Source organism: Tenrec ecaudatus, chromosome 15 (genome assembly GCF_050624435.1).
Source record: "Tenrec ecaudatus isolate mTenEca1 chromosome 15, mTenEca1.hap1, whole genome shotgun sequence".
Taxonomy (NCBI): domain Eukaryota; kingdom Metazoa; phylum Chordata; class Mammalia; order Afrosoricida; family Tenrecidae; genus Tenrec; species Tenrec ecaudatus.
The window spans coordinates 110,099,564-110,114,194 of record NC_134544.1 but is presented as its reverse complement, the minus strand read 5'-3'; the positions used below and the strand labels follow the sequence as shown (position 1 = coordinate 110,114,194).

Here is a 14,631-nt window from a genome sequence, read left to right as displayed (position 1 = left end):
AATTACAAAATTCTGGGTCAAGTTCTGGTTTCCTAAAGATGACTTTCCTCAGGAGGCACTTTCAAAGTACAACCCTGACAACACGACCTAAGAGAGATGATAAGTTACCTTCCTCATCCTCCAGCCATTGGAGGAGGGCTGGGGCCATGCAGATGATTAATGCGACCCATTCTTCGGGGAGGGTTTCCAGGCGGCCTAGGAAAAGGAAAGGTTGTTTGTGCCCTTTGGTAGATAACTGCGACCGGTTACTTCTAAGCATTTGTAGAGGCCCTTTTCTTTTTCAATACCTAAAATATGACTTAAAATGGCAACTGCTATTTAGGTCAGAAGTCATCGATGAAAATACTTAGAGGCATCAGACCCAGAGTGAACATGAGCAAAGTGAGCCAGGCAAACAGGGTGATGAACTGAACACAGGCCTGTAAATACCCAGCAAGACACCAGTCCAGCTTATCTGTGCTAGGTGGCAAGATAAGCCTAGCGCCATGCACTTTGATTTTTCATTAGAAGCCAAAAATCTAGCTTCTAATCAGACTGAGCCCCCAACTTTCATTCCCACAGGAAATGTATTGATAGTTTACTTTGCCAGAGTATCATGTCAGTGGCAACGTGACTTTTTATTCATAGTAATGCATTACTTTCACAAAATAGGATATAAACTCCTAATTTTTGTAGGACTATATGTAATATGTGATTAAATTAAAATATACCACCGGGGTAAAAACATATTATTAAATAGATAGTTATACCCTCTTCCATCATCATATCTAGAATCAGATGAACTTCTATAGCCTCGTTTCTTCACATCTTGCTGAAACAGAGTTTTGAAACTGAAAAGAAAAAAAAGGAGGTGCTATTGTTTTACCACATGACAATATATTCCCAAGGCATCAACTGTCCTCTGAGAGGATGGCTAAAACCACATTTCAAGTAGCCAACTAGATACTGCCCCCTAGTGCAAGCACCAGTCTAACACAAGATGTGCTCTACTGTGCCAAATTCATTGTTCTTTTATCTTTACTTGCAGATAACTCTCCTAGACTGAAGCCTAAGTCATTCCAAACATCTTTCCTTCACTCTAAATCAGTTGTCAGCTTCATTTGTGCACTATCTCATATTGTTCCCACATTCCTCTGCTACTTTACCTAACATTACTGCCAACCTTTTGTTGTTTTTTGTTTGTTTGTTTTTGGTTTTTCCCCCCCTCCCTCCTTTTGGTTGTAAAGGTCAAGTGAAAACCATTTGTACCACACCCAGGAACCTTTACATACTTGTTGCACAATATGGAATAAAAAGTACCCACAAGTTGGAGAGAAAAAGAAAGTGTTACAAATGAAAACTGCTTCAGGAAAGCTGAGCTTTTAAGACACAATGTAAAGTACCCAAAACACTTCTATCAACTTAAATAGTAGAGCTAATAAGAGAACCACTATACTATACTTACAACAGAATCACAAACTCTGCAATTCCCCAGAAGAAATCTGTTAACAAAGATAATCTCCATGGAGACTGACTCCGGCTATCCAACACTTGTCCTATAGACAAAATGAAAAATTCAGTTAGTGCCACAAATCTCTGACAACTGCATGACATTGAATGAGGTTCCTAACAATCATATTTGCATTTCAACTTGTTCTCTATTTCCAATGAGCAACACAAAGGCCTACTGTGTGCACATCATTCTAAGGAAAAGCTCATGATCTAGGGGTCATTCCACTTCATATGTCAAACGACTGACTACCTGTAGTATGTAATTGTGGTGGATTGACTTCAAATATTTGGGCACCAGGGTGGAGGGCGTGGGGTGGTTGAGTATAAGGGATTACTTCCACCACCTTCCACTTCCCGAAATGTGTCCAGAGGATTGTTCACTTGCCAAGTCTCTTCCTAGAGAATGTTTACACATACCTTCCCAAGTTTTTAGAATCAGTTCTAAAACACTTATAAATAAAAGAATGTGCTCTAAGGACTGGAGAATTTGGCTGGTTCTTCATAAAAATTACTATTTTCGCTTAACAGAATGTTCTTGCTTCTAGTTACAGACTCCAGATTTATTTTTAGCAAACCTGGATCTGATACTCAAACCCTTTAAATAGAACAGTTAGAACTCAAGAATTTCAGTATGCAAATTAAGAGCTCAATACTTTGGGGAAAGAATAGCTGTCTGTCAAATTTAATGGGTAAACAGAAGCTCACAACCAGCTGCAACCACAAAACATATAACACAAATTCATGTCTGCAAGTACCATATTAAAACGCTGATGCTTTTCTTTGGTGCCCATGGACCTTCTAGTCTAAATGCGTTCTTTCTCATGGAAGGAAGGGAGAGGGCAGGGAGTTGGTGCAGCAAGAAAACCAAGCACTCAGCCAGAAGGTGTGTCCTGACTAGTCAGGCACCTGAAGACAAACAGATGATGCAAATGGAACCAGCACCTAGTTCCAGTGATCCAAGAGCTAGGTGTTAAGACTGAGCCAAGGAATTTCACCTGAGTAAACAAATGGGCGCTGTTCTGTCCCTGTCGTACTGTGCGTTCCTTTCCAGTATTTTCCTGTGGGCTCACGGAATTAAATCTCTCTCACCAATTCTATACTCTGGAAATAATGAACTTGCTCCCAGGCGTGTTACTGCTTCCCGTGCCCTTTAAAATTAGGGCAAAAGATGCAGGCATGGGGGCGGAATTCCAGGGTTGTGGTTCTCTACGACCTGCGTCAAGACCCATTCAAATTTCTCAATTATCCTAATTCGGCTTAAAAAAAAAACATTTTAGAGGTCGAACTGTAGACAACAGAGAGCTGTATGCCACAGTGGGCTGCCAAGCAAAAAGGTGGGTAATTTTACCGCACCGCCAGCCTCCCGGGAGAATGATGAGGCAGTCAGTCGGCTTCCGGAGAGAGAAACGGGTTCGGGTTTGGGGACCGAAGGTTAACAGCCCGGAAACCCACAGGGGCTGTTGGTCGCTATGAGTGGGCATCGATTCTACAGCAGTGAGTGAGGTTGACAGCCAGGGCTCCGAGACCAGTGTGCCTGCGTCAGGATCTCGACCGTCACTCGCTACGTTTGTGACCTGGGCGTCGCATTTGTAACGCGAGTGCAATTAAACTCGGATAAGGCGACCTGGTTAGCCAGCAAATGGCGCCAAAGCAGCTCTCGCAGCATAAACGCGACGGGAGCCGAGTTCAGCGTTGTCACTACCGGTTAAGAACGCAGGCGTCCGAGAGGCACATCCATTTTCCTAACTCCCTCGCCGAGGTCGCCAGGCTCAGCTGGAGGCCGGCGAGACACCCCCCACCTCCCCGGCCGTCGCCCAGAGATTTAGGGACTGACAGGCCCCAGGCCGGGCGGCTCCGCGTCCCGCCCCGCCGGAGCGCAACCCCCGAGGCGCCGGGCCGGTGCTCAGCCCGGCCATCAGGCCGGAACCTGGGCTCCAGCGGCCCAAGCCAGCGATCGCCCGAGCGGAGCGCGGAACTCACCGTTCGAGATGTAAACCATCTTGGCTCCTGTCTCCCCGCTCGGCGCCCCGCCCCCTGACGTCACAGGCACCGCCCGGCGAGGTGTGGGCGGGGCGGAGGTGGGGACAGCCTATTGGCTGCCGGCAGGGGCGTGCCCCGCCCCGACTTCTGCCCCGTCACGCCGGCGACTTCAGTCAGAGGCCGGGACCACCCAGCCGGTGGCCGGAAATGACGGCAAGGTGTCGTGTTGTAAGTGCGTCGCTTTACGGCTGAATCTAGAGAAGTACTTTCCATGCCTGGGTGATAACCCGGAATTGGAAGCAGGACTCCTGTAGACGTCCATCGTGAAGGAGCGCCCCCCGCCCAGGGCCACACACAATCGTTGCTCGGTTGGAACCCATTGTCAGCAACCGCTTTTTCAGTGAGAGGAACTCAAACATACCAAGAATCATTAAGATCACCCTGTTTCACTAGGTCATACTTGAGGTCTCTATGAGTTGTTGCCAATCTCTAAATAACAACAAAACCTCACTGCCACTGAGTAGATTCCGACTCCCAGCGACCTTAGAGGGCAAGTAGAGCTGCCTCTGGGTTTCCAAGACTGTAACTATAAGGGAGTAGAAAACCTCATCTTTCCTCCCTTGAGAGACTGGTGATTCCCACCACCTAACCTTGCAGTTAGCAACTCAACCATCAGGACTTATAAAGAACTCAAAAAACAACTGCCATGGAGTTGATACCGACTCTTCAGAGACCCTATAGGTCAAGGTAAAACTGCCCCCATTAGATTCTGAGCCGATTTGTTTACAGTTGCTGATTTGTTTACAGTTGCTGATTTGTGGATCTGATTTGTGGATCGCAGCCCAAGGCTCAACCACTATGCCCCAAGGCTAATAATTCACCAAAGTGATAAGGTACAAGGACAACACAGAAATGGGGTTTATGCATACCATCAAAGAGCCGTCTGAAAATGGAATTAAGAAAACAGTTTAATTTACAATAGCATACGAAAGAAATGTTAGGTAGCTATCTTAGGGGCTGCAAAAACCCCTTAAAGGAGGTTGGAAAGACTTCAGGCAACCATTAGACACATACGAAGACCCCCAAACAGCATGCTCATACTGAAGCCCCCATGTCAGGTGGGAGGTACACCTGGGTGCCCAAACTAGGCCCAGGCCCATGACATCACACAGATCAGCCTAACTCAGTCAGTGGGATCAACCAGTACCATCCACCTCTCCTCCCCAGCCAAAGGTTTGAAATACCCTAGCTATGGGCAGCCCTCACTCTCTCTTACCCACTCCTGGTCAGAGGCAGGTGGAAGATGAGGTCTCGCGTCCCATGAAGCACACATGCGCCTGCTCCAGACCTACTCATGATCCACAGCCTCTGGGCCCATGTGATCTTCTTAGCCTCTCGGTTTTTGGGTTTCAGGCCTCCCGGGATCTCCCAGGAGTAGCATGGGTGTAGCATGGGTAACAGTCTTCACATTGGGTACTCATAGGTGGGTTTATCTGCATGTGGGAGGACCCACCTGGAGACGGATAGAGGAGTGGTGTCTCCGTTCCTAAGACCATCAGAAATACGTGTTTTTCAATGGTCTTAAACAACCCCTGTGAAAGGGTCGTTTGACACCCCCCCAAGGGGTCGCAACCCACAGGTTGAGAACTGCTGGCCTAGCGGCTGTCTCTCACTCACCTACTCACTGCCATGGAGTCAATACTGACTCATAGCGGCCTGATAGGGCTGGAGACAGGAGCTCTGTGGGTTTCCAAGACTGAAACTTCTTACTGGAGCAGAAAACCTCTACTTTATGCCAAAGAATATGTCTATATCTGGGTAATTTCCTACATAAGAAAACACAATAAACTGATGCGTGACTCTTGCCTGGAAAAATCTAAAACTTGAGGGGTGGCCACCTTAATTAATCATGTCACCCAGTTCCAACTCATAGTGACCCTATGTACTGCCCATGAGCGATGGGGGTTAAGAATATCATTAGATACTAACAAGCTGGTTCTGAATCATAGTGACCCAGGACAGAACAAAACAAAACACTGCTTGGGCCAGAGCCATCCTTACGAATATTGTTATGCAAGAGCCCATTTTTTGCTGGAATCTGAATTGGGATGCTGTCTATCTGAAGAGTGCTTTAGGTTGTACTGACGTTCGTGGGTCTGAAGCATGTGACGCCAACGTTCACAATCTTTTCCTCTTAGCACAATTCTGATGTTATTCTTTCAAAAGAGGTTTTTGGCTTATGGTGCTTTCAATATTCTCACATAGATATGTTTATGTGTGTATATGCATAGGTGTATATATGTGTGTGTGTATACGTATATGGGATATGTATAGTACCAAAAAACTCAAACCACTGAATTTTTTCCAAAAGTATGTTTTAAATTTAAAAAAACAACAACAACCTTATCACCTTCAAAGTACTCTCCATCACACTTAACACATTTGTCAAATGTGTGATTCCATTGTTGGAAACATTTTTCAACCCCATCTGTTTGAATGGCTGACAGCACCTCCCTCAATTTTTTCTTCACCTCTTCTACATCACTTTCCTTTCATGGCCCTCTACATTCTCAGAAACAAAAAGAAGTCTCTCAGAGTGAGGTCAGGTGAGTAAGGTGCGTGGACAAGAGAGGCATGCTGTGTTTTGCCAAAATCTGGTGCACTGAGATGGCTGTGTGAGCAGGTGCATTGTTATGGTGGCAAAAACCCGTCTGCCACAAATCAGGCTATTTTTGTCAACACTGTTACACAATCTTTTCAGAACCTGTAAATAGAAAGCTTGATTAGCTGTCTGACCTGGAGGAATGAACTCCAAATGCACTACAAGTCAACATTTTCATCTGTTTGGGAAGTTGACAGATGTCCAGAACAAAGTTTGTCATCAATCAACCTATCACCTTTTTTGACATGAGAAAACTGCTTATACACTTGAGTGTTTCCCATAGCACTATCCTTCTAAGTTGTGTTCAACATTACAACAGTTTCTGTGGTGTTTTTCCTGAGCAGGAAACAAAATCCACAGCCAAATGCTGTTCTCATAAATCGGCCATCACATAAAACAAGGTTTGAAACTGCTGTTATGAAAAAATTCACCATGACCAGAGAGAACTAAGCCACTGGGTGCACTAACTCAGAGTGAGTTGGTTGATGCTCGCCTAGTGGGAAAAATGCATACTAAGAAAGCTCCCCTCTTTCAATTCCGGTTCTTTTGGTGACCACCTCGTATGCATGGGGTTTCAGGAAGCTAATGAAAAAAATAAAACTAAAAGATCATTTATCTTTCTATGAATTTTTGAAGCCCCTTGTACATACACACAAAAGAAATAAGGGCTATAGAAACAGATACCTCTTTGGCATAGCCAATCACCTCTAAATAATTCTCTTAAACAATTATTATCTGGATTGAAAATGTAGGGCCCTAGTCTCATTGGACAATTCAGTCAATTGGCCTAATTCAGTTAATAAAATTTGGTTTTTATATTCTAGACTGGTGAGCAGTTCCTGGGGTCTTAAAAGTTTCCAAGGATACTTCTAAAATGCACTTATTAGTGTCTACTCCTCTGGAGCAAAAGAGAACAAGGAAAACGCAAAACTTTGGGAAAGAATCAGTCTACAGGATTAATTATCTTCTACATGAACCATGACCTCCTCTACCAAGACCAGAAGAACTGGATGGTATCCAGCTACCACTATTGAACATTCTGGTCAGGACCATAGTAGTTGGATCTTGATAGGGGAAAAAGTGGAATAGTAATTCAAATTAAATGTATGTATATGCAGACTTAGACAGGTAGAATCCATGAAACTATTATATGTAAATCTTCAACCAAAACTATCCCCCTAAGCCACCCTTTAGTTAAATGGCTGGTGAGTTCATAAAGAATATTACCTTAAGTACTGAGCTCTTTTAAGAAACCATTTGTATGAGACCAAAAGGTCAACAAAAAGTTTGAATTTTGAAAAAAAAAAGTTTGAATTTTGAAAAAAAAAGTTTGAATTTTGAAAAAAAAAAGTTTGAATTTTGGTGTGAGACTAATTAAGTCAATGGAAATGTTGACATAATGCGAACAATGTCACTAATATCACCGAACAACATGTGTAGAAATTGTTGAGTGGAAACTTGTTTTGCTATGAATGCTTCCACTGAAAATTAAAATATTATTGTTTCAAATGCAGTCTAATGTACAGAAAAGGGGAACTTGGAAGTATTTGTCCTAGCAAGGTAATAGCAAATTGCTTAGGGTTGTGAGATTATAGATAATACATACTACTTACCTGTGTTGTCAATATTTTTAAAGAGTAAGAAAAAAAATAGTCCAAGTGTTTAATGGGTTAGGCCCTCCCTAGCTTTTGTTACACCCTCTTAGAAGATGCTCCAGCTACCTAGAATCCCAGAATTTCCTGCACAAAAAACATAACTCAACTTGTGGAATTTCAGTAGATCAAAAGAAGATTCTCTCTGGGAACTTGTAGCTCCTGATACTGTATCCAAAGTGCTTGAGACTAAGTTTCTTCAACCTTACTTTTTTTTTTCTAGTAGTTCAAGGTCAGTTTGTTGGCCTTTAGGAGTGTTTTCCAGATGAAACTTGTGTGGTGCCACGTCCTGGCCCCCAAAGTCCATCCTTTATACTCCCTCGGGATCCCTTTGCTCTGCTTCCCCCACTGCTCCATTGCACACCCCCAGTGTTTGCCTCAGTATGGTGGGGTCAGCTCAGTCGCACATTCCCCACTGTGTCTCAGGTGCTGTCCCGTGTAGGGCCATGTGTTGGTGCAGGATGTTGCATCTCGCAGTGTGGTCAGCTGTATGGTCCTCTCTGTACGATGGGCCCTTCGAGCTGGTCTATTGTCCTTGGGCTTGGTGGACCCAGGTGTACTCCACTACGTCCTTTCTCCTTCCTTTGTTTCAGCTTCCTTCTGGATATGGTGTGGTGGGTCAGTTCCTTTCCCACTCCAGACGATCTATTTTCGTTTTCTGTTTTATTCCCTTCGAATGTGGGGGTTGGACTAATTCTGGTTTGGCTTCAACCTTACTTTTAAGGAGCATTCTGACTGTTCTTTGCCCAGGACAAAATTGTTTGCTCTTCTGGAAGTCCATGGTAATTTCCTTTTTGTTTGAAAATTTTGACACAAAAGAATCCAAGTCTGGTTCAGTCAAACTCCTTTGATGGCCACTTAGAACGATGTTTAAATCTGATAGGTTAGGAATCTGAAGCCTCTCTCTCTCTCTCTCTCTCTCTCTCTCTCTCTCTCTCTCTCTCTCTCTCTCTCTTTAACAAAAATGTATCTTTCTTTGTTTTTAATTTACATGTATTTCCCTTTTGTTTGTGGAATACACAAAAACAGATTCTCGGCAGTTGCACAGGCCATGCAAATCAGTGACAGCATCCCATTCCACCACCATGGATGTAGTTCTTTTTGTTTTTTGTGTGTTTTCCCCACCCTCTCAATATCTCCCCTGATCCTGGCCCCGCCATAGTCTGGTCTCATCCTTTAGTGTGAAAACCAATTTTATTTTTTTCCTTTCCTTTTTTCATCTATAATAATGCTGTCATGGAATATTTATCTTTATGAGATTGGCTAACTTTGTTGAAAATAATGTCCTCTAATTGTGTCCAGCCTTAAGAGGTTTGATAGATTTGTCATTTGGAGGCGGTAGGGGACGTGCACAGTGTTCTGTGGTCTGAATGTACCAGAGTTTGTTTATCTATTCATCTGCAGCTGGATTATTATTATTATTGTTTCTGGTTTTGCTATTGTAAAAAAATTGCTGCAATGAACATGGATACGCATTTAAAAAAAACATTCATTCTATCCATTTCCAGAAATGGAAATAGGTCATGTACAAAGGCACTGGTATCAGAATGGTGCACATAGTTTATGCTTTCTGTTCTTGGGTTAAAAAACAGGCATTTCAGAGATAACTACCTGTAATTTCTCTCTCTCTTGATTCACTCTTCTGGAACCTGTCTCATTGTGCTCTAGGTCAACCTTCCCTCCTCATCTTGACGATTCCCTACACCTCACTACTAGGTTGGTCTGTTTCCTTGTTCTTCTAGTTTCTTCTTTCTAAGTTTACTCCCTCATTTCATCACAGCACATCCTTTGGCCGCTAAAGGACAGCCATGATGTTTAGCAGCTCTTAAAAAAGGATTCTTGGGAGATAATAATTTGGATGTCTGGAAACACATTTTTTCATTTTCATAATTGATTATTAGCTGGGCCCTGTTATTGTCAGGAGTTGCCTTCAAGCAGATTCTGACTGGTGGAGACTCCGTGTGTACAGAGCACAGTGTTGCTCCAGCAGAGTGTTGAGGATGTGCCCTTCTTTTTTTTTTTAACAATTTATTGGGGCTCATACAATTCTTATCACAGTTCATACATATACATACATCAATTGTATAAAGCACATCTGTACAGTCTTTGCCCTAATCATTTTTTCTCCTCTTTTGTTTTTTTTTACATTTTATTAGGGACTCATACAACTCTTATCACAATCCATACATATACATACATCAATTGTATAAAGCACATCCATACATTCCCTGCCCCAATCATTCTCAAGGCATTTGCTCTCCACTTAAGCCCCTTGCATCAGGTCCTCTTTTTTTTTCCCCTCCCTCCCCTTTCCCCCCTCCCTCATGTGCCCTTGGTAATTTATACGTCGTTATCTTGCCCTATCCGGAGTCTCCCTTCCCCCCTTCTCTGCTGGCCCTCTCCCAGGGAAGAAGTCACATGTGGATCCTTGTAATCAGTTCCCCCTTTCCAACCCACTCACCCTCCACTCTCCCAGCATCGTCCCTCACACCCTTGGTCCTGAAGGTATCATCCACCCTGGATTCCCTGTGCCTCCAGCCCTCATATGTACCAGTATATAGCCTCTGTCCTATCCAGCCCTGCAAGTTAGAATTCGGATCATGGTAGTTGGGGGGAGGAAGCATCCAGGATCTAGGGGAAAGCTGTGTTCTTCATCGGTACTACCTCGCACCCTAATTAACCCACCTCCTCTCCTAAACCCCTCTATGAGGGGATCTCCATTGGCCGACACTTGGGCCTTGGGTCTCCACTCTGCACTTCCCCCTTCATTTAATATGGTATATATACATATATACATATACACACATATACACATACATACACACACTTATATCTTTTTTTTTTTTGCATGATGCACCTCGTGATCGCACTGGCCGGTGTGCTTCTTCCATGTGGGCTTTTTTGCTTCTGAGCTAGATGGCCGCTTGTTCACCTTCAAGCCTTTAAGACTCCAGACACTATCTCTTTTGATAGCCGGGCACCATCAGCTTTCTTCACCACATTTGCTTATGCACCCATTTGTCTTCAGCGATCCTATCATGGAGGTGTGCAGTCAATGATATGATTTTTTGTTCTTTGATGCCTGGTAACTGATCCCTTCGGGACCACTCGATCACACAGGCTGGTGTGTTCTTCCATGTGGACTTTGTTGCTTCTGAGCTAGATGACCGCTTGTTTATCTTCAAGCCTTTAAAACCCCAGTCACTATCGCTTTTGATAGCCGGGCACCATCAGCTTTCTTCACCACATTTACTTGTTCACCCACTTTGGCTCCAGCCGTTGTGTTGGGAGAGTGAGCATCATAGAGTTCCAATTTAATAAAAGAAGGTATTCATGCATTGAGGGAGTGTTTGAGTAGAGGCCCAAGGTCCTTCCGCCACCTTAATACTTGACCTATAAATATAGACACATAGATCTATTTCCCCCATCCTCCTATATATATTTGCATGTACATGTCTTTGTCTAGACCTCCATGAATGCCCTTTGACTCCTAGCTCTTTCCTCCATCTCCCTTGACTTTCCTCCTGCCCTACTACCATGCTTCGTCGCCACCTGGGCTAGAGTATACCTCTTCTCTAAGCAACCTTACCCTTGATCATTTCCCACCAGGCCTGCCACTCCCCCTTCTCTACCCTTTGGGGTCCCATGTTTTTCCCTTGTCCCTGGGTTTGTTAACACCACTTCCTTACCCGCCCTACCCCCCCACCCCAAGTCCCCCCCCGGAACTGTCGGTCCCGTTGTTTTTCCTCCAGATAGTTCATCCAGCCTTTCCTATTCAGACAGACCTGTGGAGACACTAACATGCACGAAAACAAGACAGAGGAAAACAAAGCAACAGTATGCAACCAGACAACAAAACAACAAAAACAAACCGCTGACAAAGAACAGAACAAAACAGTTCACAAGAGAAAAGCTTGTAGTTAGTTCAGGGATCGTTTGCTGGCCCTTAGGAGGGTTTTCCAGTCCAGTCTGTTGGGGCACCACGCCCTGGCCCCAAAGTCCACTTTCAGCATTCCCTGGGGACCTTGTCAGAGGATGTGCCCTTCTGGAAACACATCAGGAGGATCTGAACCACCAACTTTTCAGCTAATGGTTCGATATTTACCTAAGTATGCCACTCAGGGACTCCTTAGTTGAACCATTATATTAACAATGCTAAGTTGGAAATCACTTTCCTTTAGTGTTTCGCGAGTTAATACTTCCAAAACTTTCTGCTTTCAGTATTAAGTCTGAGAAACCTAAAGCCATTCTCATTTCTGTGTCATTTTTACCGTTAAAGCTTGAACAACACAAGGGTTAGAGTCACCAACTCCCTCCCCTTCGCCTCAAAACTCAAACTCACTATCAAGTTGATTTAGACTCATAGTGAACCAATAGGACAGGGTACAACTAACGTTGTAGGTTTCCAAGACTGCAACGCTGCAAGAAAGTAGAAAACCTTATCTTTCTCCCAAAGAGCAGCTGCTGGTTTCAAACAGCTGATCTTGTGATTAGCAGCCCGGTGCCGAATCCATCACGCAACCAAAATCCTTGTATAGCTTTTGCCATGCAAAAACTTCACTATTCGTAGTTTACTCTTGACTAAAAGTCATGCTTATTAACACATATTTTGTTAGGTTGTATTATATACTACATCTACATCAGTGCTGCATTTTTAATATGTGATGAAACAGTAGTTTGCAAAAAGCACATTTTTGTTCCCGCATCCATTGCTTCAGGAATGATTCACACATTTCCTTTTCTCTTTTTAAAAATGGTCTTTACAGCTGCAGACCTCCAGCTATGTTAGTTCCATATCAAACAATTCAATTTATTTCTTGTAAGGTCATGCCTTTTCTCTCTGCACATGGGTTTTCTAGGGTAACTCAAGGCTTACACGATGTAACGTAAAAGGGAACTTCAAGAGAGGACATTTTACTGTGAGACAGAGTTTCCGGAAAGACAAATTGCTCATATGGAGATGATTGGAATCACGGGGTGTTTTGTCTGCTTGTTTTTTAATTCACATATAAAAGGCCCAAGCAGGTCCTTGATGTTAAAGGGTCAGCAACTGTATCCGACCTATTTTTCATCTGTCAATACTGAATCTTCTCTTTCTTGACTCAAATTTCACAATGATGAGACTTGGTTTGGGCCTTCTTGTCATATATTATGCTGACACTCAGTGGTTCCTTTGAAGATTGCAATTTCTTTTGTGTGGGGGATCCCCCCTCCTCCCCGATATTTTCTCTTCTCGGTGCTATCTTTCTGAAACGATTTAGAACTTACTATGGATTGAAGTGTGCCTCCCAAAAGTGTGTGTTGTGAATTCCAACCTCCATGCCGATAGTGATAATTCTGTGCAAAAATGGACATTCTTATGCCAATGAGGAAAGGTTAGCGTAGGGAATATTTTGAGTCAATCTCTTTTGAGATCTAGCGCAGCCAGGTGACAGATGACTAGGCACACTGAGGTCTCCAAGGAACCAGAACACACCTGGAGAGTCTGGAACTTTCCACCCAAGTCAGCAGATAAAGCCTTCTGATATTGTCCTGAATTCTGAATTTTAGACTCCTCAACGGTAAGAAAACAAACTTGCTTCTTAAAGCTATCCTTTCGTGGTATTTCTACTATAGCTATTTCTATTGTAACTATTCTATTTAGGTAACTGAGATGGAATTTCTAGTCTTTAATTCTCTTGTCTTTTCTATTTTTCATCTTTTTTATATTTTGCTCAAGACTGCCCCAACTTTATCATCCCATTCTTCTACTGATTTCCATTTCTAGTATCACATTCTAAATTCTGAAAGTATTTTTTTATCTGTCTTCCTTTACAAATAACACCCACTGCTTGCTTTGTGGATAACCTCTTTTCCTTCTTAATATGTTACAATTTGTCCTTCTTCCTTTAGAGTTTCTGTTTCCACTGAATTGCTTCATTCTGTTGTTTGGTTTTGATCCCTAGCGTCCATGCTAGAGAGGCTTCTCCGCATATCTGGTAATCCTTAGTTGTGCATATCTGGTAATCCTTAGTTGTGCGCTTTGGGTAAAATGTGGATCAATCTCATCATGCTGAATTTCAGATATAATGATCTGGCTAAGTCATTTGTTGGGGATCCCACTTTCCTTTTGGATTCAGCAGATTCCCATAGAAGACTTTTCCAATCTATTCTCTGGAGTCCAATGGGCTGGTAGCCAGGGGCTTATGAAAGCTGGGGTGGCCGTCAATGCACACAATTTACTAGGGAGGTGGTCATAGTAAAGTACCCATTTCCTTAGCTGCACGTGCCTCTCCATGCCCAACACCTTTTACTTTTCCTTTTTTTCTCCCTAAGAATCAACATCATGGGTTCTACAATGTTGGGGAGAATGGTCTGTTATTGACACAAAACTGGGATAGGGATTAAGGAATTGTTTCTCAACCTGCATATCTATTTTGCTGTTCCCTATGTCTTTCTTTCTTTCTTTTTTTAGCAGCCCAGGTAACAAAAATTACGCTTCCGAAATCTCTTGATGTTGATTCCGCAAATAGAGCAATAGAGATGCCCTATGTGTGCCACTTAACGACAGAAGCCCTTTTTTGGTGTTCCCGATTCCTACTGTCTGAGAAAGTATTAACAATACCATAGCCTTGTGAGAATTCTGGGTCGTAAATCTATGTGCTGCTTCTTAGCTTTCCCTGTTGCCAGCTGGGATTTTCATGTTCTCAGGTCTAAGGCAGGTACATGCATTTGAATTTGGGGACTGGAGAAGAATATTGAAAATGCCAAAAAGAACAGAAATGCCATGGGCTACTGCAAGGACAAACTGATCCATCTGGGAAGAAGTGAAGCCAGAGCACGCCACAGAGGCGAGGATGGCGAGAC

At 43.3% G+C, this 14,631-nt stretch overlaps 2 pseudogenes; both read right to left on the bottom strand.

Annotated features, from left to right (window-relative positions):
• Positions 1-104: 104 nt before the first annotated feature.
• Positions 105-3,614, bottom strand: LOC142427831 (selenoprotein K-like; annotated as a pseudogene).
• Positions 3,615-14,235: 10,621 nt separating this feature from the next.
• On the bottom strand, positions 14,236-14,346 carry LOC142428444 (U11 spliceosomal RNA; annotated as a pseudogene).
• Positions 14,347-14,631: the final 285 nt, after the last annotated feature.